Source organism: Mauremys mutica, chromosome 5 (genome assembly GCF_020497125.1).
Source record: "Mauremys mutica isolate MM-2020 ecotype Southern chromosome 5, ASM2049712v1, whole genome shotgun sequence".
Taxonomy (NCBI): Eukaryota; Metazoa; Chordata; order Testudines; family Geoemydidae; genus Mauremys; species Mauremys mutica.
In genome coordinates, this window is record NC_059076.1 from 11,803,600 (window position 1) to 11,817,032 (window position 13,433).

Consider the following 13,433-nt stretch of genomic DNA (forward strand, 5'->3'; position numbering starts at 1 on the left):
CCGGACCAGCTGACTTTCCAGAAGCAGACTCTATTTGTTATCCTCCATTACAGAGGTGGGCAAACCACGGCCCGCTGGCCACATCTGGCCCACAGGACCATCCTGCCCAGTCCCTGAGGCTGGCCCCCGGCCCCTCCTCTGCTGTTCCCCCTCCCCCGCAGCCTCAGTTTGCCACACCACCAGCACTCTGGCCTGCCGCTCCTGCCAGGCAGCGCGGCGGCGTGGCTGGCTCTGGCATGGTGAGGGGGCGGGGAGCGGGAGGTCCCGGGGGGCAGCCAGGGGACAGGGGGCAGTTGGATGGGGTGGAGGTTCTGGTGGGGGCGGACAGGGAACGGGGGTGGGGATTGGATAGGTGTGGGAGTCCCAGGGCGGCTGTCAGGGGGTGGGGGCAGTCAGGGGACGGGGGGGTTGGATGGGGTGGGATCCCAGGGGGCAGTTAGGGGCAGGGGGTCCCAGGAGGAGGTGGTCGGGGACAAGGAGCAGGGGGGTTGGATGGGTCAGGGATTCTGAGGGGGGCAGTCAGGGGGCGGGAAGTGGGAGGGGGTGGATGGGGGCAGGGGCCAGGCTGTTTGGGGAGGCACAGACTTCCCTACCTGGCCCTCCATACAGTTTTGCAACCCCAATGTGGCTCTTGGGCCAAAAAGTTTGCCCACCCCTGCTCTATTGGGTATGCCGCTAAGGGTTACCAAAAGCTACAGCAATGCGATAAGATCGCTACGGAGCAACACAGACTGAACACCCAACCAGGTCTTCTCAAGGGCCTAGCTAGAGATTGGTCTGGGCGGTACTTGATCTGCAAGGAGACTACATCCTTTCGGCACGTGCCTTGTTGATGAGCCTGTGTGTGTGCAGGTGTGCTTGTGTGCGCACACACTTCCATGCAGACTGTCTAAGGACTAATATAGAAAATACACACCGAGCCCATTGAGGCAAATGGACTTACAGCTATATGGTGCCAAACGACACACCGTGTTCAAAGGTGTCGCATAAGCTGCATTGCCCCAGGACACCAAGTTCTGTGCACACAAAAGGAGGCTGGGTCAGGCTCCTTTATAAAAATCAAGCCCTCAGCCAGTTGCAGCTGTGTATTGAGTCTTCATGCCCGAGGCAGAGGCAAATTTCAACTGTGTGCCCATAAGCCACCTAAACTGTACTAAAACCATTGCACACAATGGGCATAGCCTAAAACTGAGTCTGCAGCATGATCTTCAGCTAAGCTCGGTCAGTGGGGTGAATATAACCAGTTGCAGAAATTGCCCATCAGTGGCTTGCTGACATGGTCCAACACATAGCAGCCACCCTGTCTTCCCCAAAACATCCACTCAGAAATCCAACCCAGGCCAGATGCAAACAAAGACCCACTCAGGGTACATCTACACTGCAGTGTAGTAGAATTCCAGTTAGCAGACCCTGGGTTTGAGCGTCTACACACATTTGTAACCCCAGGTTAGGAACTGTTGAACTCTGGGTCCCAACATGGGACTCTAGCACCTACACTGTATTATGTGGGCCCAACCACCCATATCCCAGACTTCCTAGGACCCTCCCCAAACGTGGCCACTCTAGCCTTTTATTGGTGGTGTGGAGTGGCAGAACTTGACTGTCCATCAGACTTGACCATCCGGAGAACAAAGAAAGTCAGCCCGTGGGATTGTGGGATACTTCTGCCAGGCTTCCACAGCATGAGTCCAGTGAGGCTGCATCTACACTGCAAAGCAATAGGGTTTGAACCCAGGGCTTGACTCAGGCTCAGACCCTCCACCCCATCGGATCCTGGGACCCTGGGTCTGAGCCCTGGGTTAGCGTGATTTGTGTGTTGATGGAAGGGGGGTTAGGCTTGAGCCTGAGTTCGACCTCTGGGCTTACGCTGCAGTGTAGACATACCCTTAGATTACGATGCTAAACATGAGACAACAGACTGCCAATGCCCAGGGCTGCAAATCAAACAAAGGGAAGGAATCCCAGAGGGGCACAGAGAGGGTGTAGATCAAATGCACGATTCTGAACCACTGTGAGGGGGTAGATAAAGCCCAGAAGAGTCACACCCACAACGGCCATTCCTTAGCGATGTCTGTACGTTTAGCCCTGGTCTAGGATACTTGGCCAGTCCTTTCAAAAAACAATAAGAGACAACATAGGTACAGGCCAGTATACCAGGTCAACCTAGACTTGCAGCTGTTCGCAAGGCAGCTGGATTAATAAGATACAGGTTTCTTCCAGGAGAGAGAGCACCAACAACAGACAATGAGACTTCTAGGCCATATCCCAGATCCCCTCACTAGTCTGCACACACGTCCCATTGATCCATCAGTTGACTTGTCACACGTTTCTCCCGTAGGCTGCTGTCAGAGACCAAAGCTGCCTACAGAAGTAGGATGAGTTTCCATTCACTTACCTGCAGGGAGGCTTTGCGGATTGAACATTGCCTGGGGTGTGACTGCACGGTGCCCAAGACTCACAAATCCCCAAGGGATCACGCTGGCCTGCAGACTTCCCACCTGGCAAGTTGAGTGGACTGACTGCTGGTTAAGCAGCCCGTATAGACTGCAATTTTCAAAGCTGCTTAGGGGGACGTAGATGCACAATTCCCATTCAAATAAATGGAAAATGAGTGTCCAGATCCCCTAGCCGGCTTTGTAAATCTCAGCCAGAGAGAATAATGTGCCAGATGCCAGTACTAAGAAAACAGGGTACATGATGCACATAAATTCTACTGCCTTTCCCTACAGGTGAAACTGTTGATCTTCTAGACACCTTGCAAATGACTCCAGTTCCTCCTCTCCAGACTCCCTCCCATGAAATTCTGCTGACATAGGCCCTGACTCTGAGAAGGGCTCTCTGTCCGTCAAACATTCCAGGCCTTTCAAGCCCAGACCCATAGCCATTTGAAGCATCAAAGAGAGAACACTTGGCTTTCTGAGAATGAGTTCCAGATGGCTTTGACAGATGGCATACTGCTATGCCACACCACAAAGTCTGCGTTGCTGTGTTTCTGACATGCATGGCTGTATGTCTTAGCCCTGAGAGGGGGAATACCTTTCGAGGAGAAGGGGAAGAGAGTGATGAGTTCAGCCCAAGATGACCAGATGTTGCCATGGTCAGGCGAGGCACTCTCAGGAGAGGCTGTCCCTAGGGCCAGAGAACCACATGAGACCGAAAGAACAGGACTGGCAGAGCAGAACAAAAATCTGGATTTAGTGCTGACACCAACGCTAAAGCGATGCCAACAGATCTGCAGATTTATAGGCCACTTCCACATCATGACATGAGCAAAGAGACAAGGAAGAAAACAGCTCATCTAAACAGGCCTGGGGGCAGCAGCACAGACATCAGAGTATAGTAAACAGAAACCTGCCCAAAGAAGAAGCATACTGTTCTTACATACCTCAGCCAACACAGAATATCATGACAACACTAATATTTTCACCGCCTTGTCCCTCTCCACTAAGCCCTAGGCTCAGAGGCCTGATGACCTGCAACCCTTGGCAGCTGAGAGTATGATGTGTGTCCTGGGCTGTGGGGCTGAAACCTCTAGATTGTAAGCTCCTTGGGGCAGGGATTCAACAAGACTCATTCTCTTGCAGACTCTAGGAAGGATAAGAAATGCTCTCTGGCCTCCTCCTCCCAGGTTTTCCCCTCTCTCTGAGGCCCACAGGCAGGGAGTTTTGCTCTTGCAGACCTGAGGAGCTCTGCAGGGTCCGTAGTCTCTGCTCAGCCCGTTTGAGCTCTCCACTGCTTTCGATACAGTTCTCCTCAACTTTGCACCTTGCCATCTCCCCCTGAGTGAAGTCGGTGTAAAATAGTACCCACTGCCTTGGTGGCATTTTACCTTCACTTTGCACAGCTATACATGCTTACACCAGGTCCCAAGTCAGTGGAGAATCAGACCCTTAGGATATGTCTACACAGCAAAGAAAAGCCTGCAGCTGGCCTGTGCCAGCCGACTCGGGCTTGCAGGGCTCGGGCTGTGGGCCTGTTTCATGGCTCTGTAGTCGTCTGGGCTCAGGCTGCGGCCCGGACTCTAGGACCCCGCGGGGTGGGAGGGTCGTTCCCAGCACTTGGGCTCCAGCCCGAGCCCAGAAGACTACACAGCAGTGAAACAGCCCCACAGCCCGAGCCCCGGGAGCCCGAGTCAGCTAGTACAGGCCAGCCACGGGTTTTTCTTTACAGTGTAGACAGACCCTAAGAGTCCTTCCACTAAGATTATTACCATATGTGATGCTGGCAGACCAGGTGCCAAGGCCCCCAGGCCTCACTGAACACTGACAAATAGCTGGAAACCAGTCTGGCTCAGCTGTGTATTAGCATTATTAAAATAGGTATTCGATTTATAGAGACGTGTTTAGACTTTATGAAATGCTGATGAGCTGCTGCCTGTGTTATCTCACTTATAACCTCTGTATCCCATATTATAAAGTAATGTTTAAGTGTTTGCTCTGTAACTATAAAAGTGTTTGCTCTGACATTGGAAACCTGCCCAGTAAGGAATGCAGCATTAACAAGTGTGAAATACCAGTTTACCACAGGAGATGTCATCTCCTGCCCAACAAAAGAAGGCCTAGAGACACCAGACAAACCATTGTGGAACATCAGTGGACAAAAGACTGTGTTGATCATTTTCCCCACACCCATGAACAGGGGACTTGTACAAACACTCATCCCATCACAACTTGAATTCTGGGGGAAGGGAATAATAATCCCTGTCAAGAAGAAACTGTTATCACTGTGCTGCTTGGAATTTGGAGAAGGCAACATTTCTAAGCATAAGCAAGGGATCCCCAAGCTGCTTAGCTTGGGTTAGCCCTAAAGGACATATATAGCTTGCATGTTACAGCAGCTTCGATTACTTTTTGGAACCTAAAACTGTAACTCATTTGTGTATGTATGTTTACCTGCTTTAACCTTGTAAATAACTCTTTTGTTTCCTTAATTAATAAATATTTAGTTAGCTTATTAAAGGATTGGTTATAAAAGTGTTGTCTTTGGTGTGTGATCCAAGGTACAATTGATGTGGGTAAGTGACTGGTCCTTTGGGACTGGGAGTAATGTGAATATTGTTGTGATATGTTGTGTAAGGGACAATCTATCACAAAGGCAGGCTTGCCTGGGAAGCAAGATAGACAGGAGTGCCCAAGGGGACTGTCTGGGACTCCATGTTATAGTACTGGAGGAGGTGACACCTGATGCTTGGTGGGTGAAATCTAATTTAGAACTCCCAACAAGTTTGGGGTTTGTGCCCTGGTTTGGAACAGTCTGCCCTGAGGCTGGCACCCACGTTAGAGTGACCAGATAGCAAGTGTGAAAAATCGGTCTGGAGGGGGGATATGGGGGTAATAGGTAGCCCCAATATCAGGATGGTCCCAATAATATCAGGACATATGGTCACCCTAACCCACCTTCATGAGCCACCCCAGACAACTGGACACCATACATGATAGGCTAGCTGGGCAGGATAGAGAACAGAGCCCAGAGACTCTGCCCATCAAGCTCTGCTTGCCACAGGACTGCCGTGGGAGGCAGGCCAACCGTGGCTTTTGTTCCCCTCGCCCTGGGACCAGCTGGTGTGTTGGAGCCTGAGTCAACTTCTGGCCGCTCTAACTTTTGCCCCTCTGCCCTTGGCCCCCAAGGAGCTATTCCTGCAACCAGGGATTGGCAAAGCACAGAGACATTTGTGCCGTGCCTCTATTCCCGTACCACGACCCCCATACTGGGCAGTGGGGTGATGGCAGCGCAGCCGCCCTGAGATTTCCCCAGTGCAGTGGGAATTCTCCACGGGCCAATTTCATCAGGCTGGTTTGTGCCACCGGAGTGGACCAGAGAATCGGCCCCTTCATCCATTAAAGCAGATAGCATGCGGCATTCAGAAACAACCTGCAGCAATTGCCACTTCCATTAAAACATTGCATCAGAGAGAGGAGAATTGGATGGCGGGGAGAATTAATTTAGAGCATCTCAGTGTTTGGGGAGCCACTGGGCTTGCATGGTCTGGTCAATAGTGCAGAACATTTCCTAGCAAAGTCACTTCACATAGATACCAAGGAAGTGGAAGAGGTAGGGTGTGTGTGTGTGTGTGTGTGTGCGTGCGCAGGTAGGGAGGTCAGCATGCTACAGAATTTCATTCAGGACTGGACAGGGAAAGGATGCCACAGCTTACATTCTGACAGCAACACTCTGATCGCATAGACAGAGACAGGCATCCAAGAGGCTGGAGCTGGGGAACATGCATTCAGTGGCATGGGTGGGGGAGAGGAAACTGCTCTTGTGGGTGAGCTAGAGCTGGGGGGGTGGACTTTGCAGTGGGCTGGCGGCCAAAGGAATCAAGGGAAGGGGAGAGAGTGGAGTGGACAGATTAGACAACTAAGCCAAGAGAAGAAAGGTTGGGGCTTAGCGCGGCAGGGGAGTAATGGACCCTGATGGGCTGGAGGTCACTCAAGCAGCAGGTGACCAGTGTGCAGTGCCAAGGCAGAAGACATGTGGCCAGTGAGAAAGTACTTGGTGATGGAAAGCTCAGAGGCCAAGCAGCGCTCAGTGAAGACAAGGCGGAATGGAGGGTGCTTTGCTGCTTGAGACCATCTTGAGACATTTCCGAGTGGGATTTTCAACAGCCTTGAACACTGCCATACCTCTGATCCTATTGCACTCGGTGGCAAAACGCCCACTGACTTCAGTAGGAGCAGGGTTTCAGCAATACTGAAAATCCCATCACCAATTCAATCAGACACTGAGGCGCACACAGCTCTCCTCTGCAATGACACCTCGGTACCACCACAACATATTGAATTAACCCCATAACCTTCCTAAAAAAACCTGTCCATTTTCATTTGCAGTTGGATGAGCAGTCCAAAGAGTCCTTTAGCTCCTGTGTTACCTTCTCAAAGGACAGCTCCACCAGACCCAGATCCACCAACATTGCAGTTATGTTCTCTCAACCTTGGATGTTTCTTCTGATGTCTTTCCCTGACTGATGAGTTACCCTATTTGATTTAGTTTTAAATCCGCTACCATTTTTATGCACAGGTGTGTTCTCTGTCTAGGTTCTTACATGGCCCCTCATCACTGTAGTAGTTGAGCAGCCTTGGGAGCAAGGGAAATACTATTATCCCCAATGTACAGATGAGGCCAAAACTACTGGCCGAATTTGACGAGATTTCATGAATCATGTCAGTCACCCCCAAACTGCATTTATCAGCAAATAAACTATTAGACTAAAACATTTCACCCAGCTCTACTTAGGAGTCTAACATCAGGATTCTGTGTTTTGAAAACCTTGGCCTAAGCTCAGGGCTGCTCTGGGTTCTGATAGAAAAATGATGGTTTCCTCCACAGGCCCTACTGGTGGAGGGTAATACTCTATAGGGACAACCTGTGAGTTTGCTGCAGGGTCCATGTCACATGCTAGGCTGGTACTGATTGTACCGTATGCATACAACCCCAACTGCAGCTGCAAAATCAGCTAGACCTAAACCCACCCTCCCTCCTTTTCACATGCTATTGCCTCTACACATGACACAATTAAACAAATCTTGCTGCCTGTGAAAAGAAGGGGATAATTAGAATCAAAGAGCATGACGGACTGGATCAGCATGAAAGAACACCCAGGAGACCCTAAGGGGTTTGGTTTGTCCCTTTAGTTTTATTCCTCTTTTCTTTCTGCATCTGTATTAATGTGATGCTAAAACCCTGCATTGTCTGGCATATTATTAACGGAGGCTGATGCTTCGGAGGTCAGAGTGCCACAGCATCTTGCCATTCAGTTTAATTATCTGCAAGTATCACCAGCTTGAAAAATAGAGCGATAAGGCCCTGATTATTGAATTCACATTTATGCCGTGTGCTATCATACACTCTACATTCACCTAGGGTTGCATCAGTCTCTCAGCTCCCTGCGGAGACAAAGCAGCAAGAACGTTTTCTGTTCTGCTTTCTTCCATCTTGCCGCAGGGCTAGCCAGAACCTGGACTGGCCAAACGCAGGGTAATGAGCCAGCCACACTCAACACCTAACTTCCCCAGTGGCGTTATTCACAGCTGCTTTATCTCATTTGTTACCATTCACAGTAAAGGCTAAGTCTGATAAGATGGGATCCAAACCTCACTGAAGTCAATGGAAAGACTTCTATCAACTTCCGTGGGCTTTGGACAGTAATTGCTGTATCGCTTTGCACTCTGGCATACAGATTGTAAGACACTGCTCACAGGTTTACTCAAGGTGGAGATGTGAGATTAGAGATGGTAGAAAAAATTTCATTCCAAACTTGTAAGAAAAATACCTTTTCCATGGGAAACGCCAGGGGAGGCCTCAAGAGAACTCCTAGAAGTGCAGCCTTCAGAGATGCTCGCAGTCTCCAGACAGATCCCCTACACCTACAAAACTCAGGCAAAACATGGCCAAAGCCGGTCATGACTGAGCCCAGCTCACGAGTGTGCATGGAAAGGATTTTCCTCACACCAGAAATGATTATTTAAGATGACAATGGGCCATTAGGGTGAAACTAATCATCATAAGTGTGACAGGCACTTCCCAGATGTGGCGGAAAACACAGTCACTCTGCACAGAAAGTGCACAGTGCAGTTTTCAACAAGAGATGATGGCTAGATGAATAGACTCCCTGCATCTGTGGGGAGAGCCTACTACATTGTGGGGGCTTCCATAATCAACAACAGATTATTGATCTAGGTTTGTGCAATTACTAAAAAGGACACCTACGCATCTGCACCTGGACCATTTAAAAAGACATCACCAAAACACCCTCGGCGCAGCATTAACATTTAATGTAATTCACCGCCTCTAAGCCAGGCAGGAGCGCTGGCAGCTTTTTTGGTGCCCTAGGCGGAGGAAGGCCCTGCCCCCAAAATGGCGCCCCCTGACAGAGGCGGCGGAAGGTCCCGCCCCCAAAATACCACCGACGACCGTGGCGGCCAGATGTTTGGCTGCCGCGGTCGCCGCCCCCCAAATGTCAGCGCCCTAGGCGACTGCCTAGGTCGCCTAATGGGTCACGCTGGCCCTGAAGCCAGGTCATTTACAAACTCAAACAACAAAAAGCAGCAAAGAATCCTGTGGCACCTATAGATTCTTTGCTGCTTCTACAGAACCAGACTAACACGGCTACCCCTCTGATACTAAACAACAAAAACAGTCTCATTGTTTCAGGATTTAACAAAACATCTTTGCTGTTCATGAAACAACCGTAGAAGGAGGAGCAGTTTTCGGAGGCGAGCTCCGACAAAGGAAGCCCAGCTGAAAAACAAGCCCTCTGTGGAGCCCGTCAGTAAAGCAAGTGTCCGTTTTCCTGCATAACCCAGGCGCATCCCCTGTGATTGTGAGCCGGCACCAGGTAGGCCAGCCTCACAAGTTAAAAATGCCTTTGACACATTTCATTCCTGGCTAACGCAGCACTACAGAAATGTCTCCGAACGCCAAGCTCATTTTCAAAGTGTCATGATTGCCTCAAATAGAAAAAACGACACCGGCGCCCTTTGGCTAGCTGACTTTTCCTTTCTCCTTCTGAGAATTGGCCGAACGAAGGGAAAGAAAAGCCCAGAAGCCTTTTTTAGCCTCCTTATTTTTCTCTGTCACATCATTAAAGGTTCAATGAATCTCCAATTAAATCTCCCTGGCTGCTGTCACCATTTTGATTGATAGGTGTAAGGTGTCCTTGGATCAACCTAAGTAGGGCACGCTGTTGCACCTCACCCCTCCACACACACACAGTCATCATCCATTATCAGCCCCTTGTCATCATTACCCTCGCACGTCAGTTCATTTACCACAGAACCGGTGTCATCATCTAATAGGGGCAATAGAAAACATTCATTACAAACAAGGGGACATTAATAAATCAGGCAGTGCTTTGGCATGGATCCCCCGGAGAAACAAGATTTCCAGAGTGTTTACAGTCTGAAGTACACGTCTCCCTCCTCTGCCAAGGAGAACAGTCGCACAGGAGGGGGGGAATAGGCGGAGAGGCGTTATCAGAGATGCAGAATAAAGAATCTTGATGGTTTTCACACCTCTTAAGCACGTGCATAACTTTAAGCACCTGGCTTGGTCCCATTAATGGTGCTAATAGCTTTACTGGGTTGAGGCCTAAAAGAAACGAAAGGTGTAAATGCTGTCAAGGTTCTTCACACAGTACCGGGACTACAGCTGGTTGGGAATTTACTGATGAAATGCCCTTCCCCCATCCCCGCATCGGTTGGAAAATTCGGTTTTTCATCAAAACCGAAACTGTTGGCAGGAAAGGGTCGAGTTCAACACATCTCCCAATTTGAAACAAATCTTTTTTTAAGATGCTTGAAATTGCTGAAATGCCTCACTTCGTCATTTTCAAAATGGAATTTTTCATTTTTCAGCTCAAAAATAACTTTTCATTTAGAAAGCGTTGTTAATTTATACTATAAAAAGGTAATAAAAAAAGGAAAAGTCAAACTTGAAAGGAAATGTTTTAAAATTATCTAAACTAAATGTTCTAATTGACCCAATCCCATTTTTTTTTTCCAAATTATGAGTTCACAGAAATTTTCCAGATTCTGACTTTTTGTCCCATGTGGGATAGGAAAATTTTTAGAAATCTTGAAAATTCTCACAAGATGGGAAAGTTGTGTCCCACCCAGCTCTAGCTGGATCTAGTCACAGGCTTCATGTTACATGTGTGCTTATTGTAAGCTCTTTGAGACGGGATCAATGATTGTGTTCTGGATTTGTACAGGGCTTAGAACACGGGGGTCCTGGTTAGTGACTGGGATGCTATGAGCTACCATAAGACAATCAATAACAATGCTAATCAGTGCTTTGCTGGAGCAGAACCAAAGCACTCAGCACCTGGCAGGATTGAGACTTTGCACACTGTAGCAAGAGGAATATTCTGTACAAAGATGAAGAAGAAAAAAGGCAAAGAAGTGGGTAAATCTCCATCCCACGTACTTTGTTTAATTACCTCAAGTCACCGCAGCATGCCTGAAGTTTCATAAATATAGAACATCAACATTTTGGTACATCTGGGGACAGATTTGCCAAAGGGCTCAGCCCCCGGCAGTTGCCAGTGTTCCCTGGGGAGAGGGTGGGAGATGGATTGTCCAGTATTCTCCATGGGAGAAAATCTTCTACAAATCTTGCCTCTGCTGTGTTAAGTGCCTATATGGGTAAATAGGTTTCGACCGTGGCTCTAATATGCCACAATGTGATGAGTACAACACCTTGCTGTCCATTCAGATCAGTCAGCCACAGGAATAATATTTCAAACTTTTTTTTTTGTAATTATATGTAATTTTTTGTTCCAGCCATCAGCAACTAGTCCAGGGAATCACTCTCCAGGGTCCTGGCATATCTCACATCTTAACAGCCCAGCGCAGCAATGACCTTTCCTTAGAAATAAATAAATAACGCCTGGGGGCTAAACAAAACCCAACTGTAATGACACTGATTGTCACTGCTGAATTGTGCCCTGCCACAACCATTCTACCAGCTAGTTATTGCATGGAGTTAGGCTGAGAGCAGATTACCATGAAGCAGCCACGGTTCGGTGAGTTCCCTTCCCATTTAGGGCGGATGCATTTCATTCCTCGCCAAGGTTTCCCTCCATGATAAAGGACAAAGGTATCACTGTTAAGCACAGGATCGAATCTCGGCTATTTGACTTCAGCTCCACTCCAATCTCCACCAGCTCTACCTGGTGCAGAGAGAATCACACATGGTGGAGTTGGGAAGGCCTCATTTCTTCATTCAGGGAGAGTTTTTCAAAAGCCTGTAAGGGATTTAGGAGCACAAATCCTATTGAAATCAACGGGACTTGTGCTCCTAAATCCAGTGGGTTGGGAGTGAAAATCTGGCTCCATAGTCCTTCCCACTATCTATGCAAAGTTGTTCCATACAGTATATTTTCTAGTGGTTTTTATCCTCTCTCATTATAAATGTCCCATGGGCTGGAGCTTTCTTCTGTTCCCCTTGGGAGACTATTCCACTCAGCATTCGGCAGCTTTATCAGTTTGTCCGTTTGCTATGACACTGGCTATTGTGACACTGGTGCATTTAGATTGTAAACTCTTCAGGGTGGGGATTCTCTCTCACTAGTTGTGCAATGCTCACAGCAACATGACCCTGATTTCATCTGAGACCACCTTGAGATGCCGCTGGAGTACAAGCCATAACAAGGTCTTGGCTGAGATAAGTGCACAAACCCACTTTTTTGGCTATCCTGCAAATTATTGTGTGTGTAAAGGTTATTTGTGATATAGTATCAATATCCAATATTTTTCCTACATCAGGTGTCCTCTGTTAGAATCCTCTCTAAAACGTCAGGATTAAAACACCCACTAGCCACCACGTTGTGACATGTTTGATAATAGACAATCAGTTGCTGGCAGACTCCAGCTCTATCACCGCTGAGAATTCAGCTGGTTCCCCAGAGATAAAGATAATCTTGTGTGTCTTCCCTCCCCATCCCCCATGGCTGCCTCTATATCAAAAGCCACTAGGCTGCAAAGAATATATTCAGCCAGCTGAATGAGTAGCATCAGACTACCTTTCTTGTCACATATTGGAGCTTCTCATCTCCGGTACATTAGGGCAGCCGTGTCACTGTAAACTACCTAATTATGAGCTGCACCAGTGTCAGCCCTGATCCTTGTTCTAGCTGAGAGAGAGAGAGAGCAAGTCGAAGACCTAAAATAAGACCTCATTCTGCAGTGGGGTGCACAGCAATGACACCGAGGCAAATCCACGTGTTTTTGGATTGTGGTTGATATGCCTGGCTGCAGCAGGCCAGTCAGCTAGCCTGGTGGCTCCAACTGCTACATGAGCAGACAAAGAATGCTCTCAAAGACTACTCCTGAAAACTGGACTGCTCTGCAGTTCGCACTGATTTATTAAGCAATGGGTGGTGTGTACCGTTGGGTATTCTTCTTATCAGAGCCAACACCTTCCTATTTCCGTGCTTGACGCTAAATTCTAAATCTGTGTCCTGGCACCTAAGTCATTGGCCTGATTTTCAAAAACTCTGTGAACCCAGCACCTCTCATGGAATTCCATGCGAGCTGCTGAGTGTTTGAAATAACTATTGAGGAGCTACCTTTAGATTCCTCATTTTGAAAATCTTGGGCAAGGACCATAAACTTTAGGAACTCAGGATTTAAAATTCGGCCAATAAGGAAAAATACAACGCTTGATCACAAAAGTATTCTTCGCCATTTGTAAGGAGAAGCTTTCCCTTTAGCAAAGCAACTCTTCCATCTAGAGTTTGAAATTAATGATGATGATTTAATATTTGTATTGCCACAGCACCTAGGAGCCGTAGTGGTGACGGCCCAGGGCCCCATTGTGCTAGGGGCTGTACACACACAACAAAGAGACAGTCCCTTCCTCAAAGAGCTTACAGTCTAAGTCCATATGATTCTTTCTATACACAGCCGCTCTATAGATTGCAGTAATTTATTTAT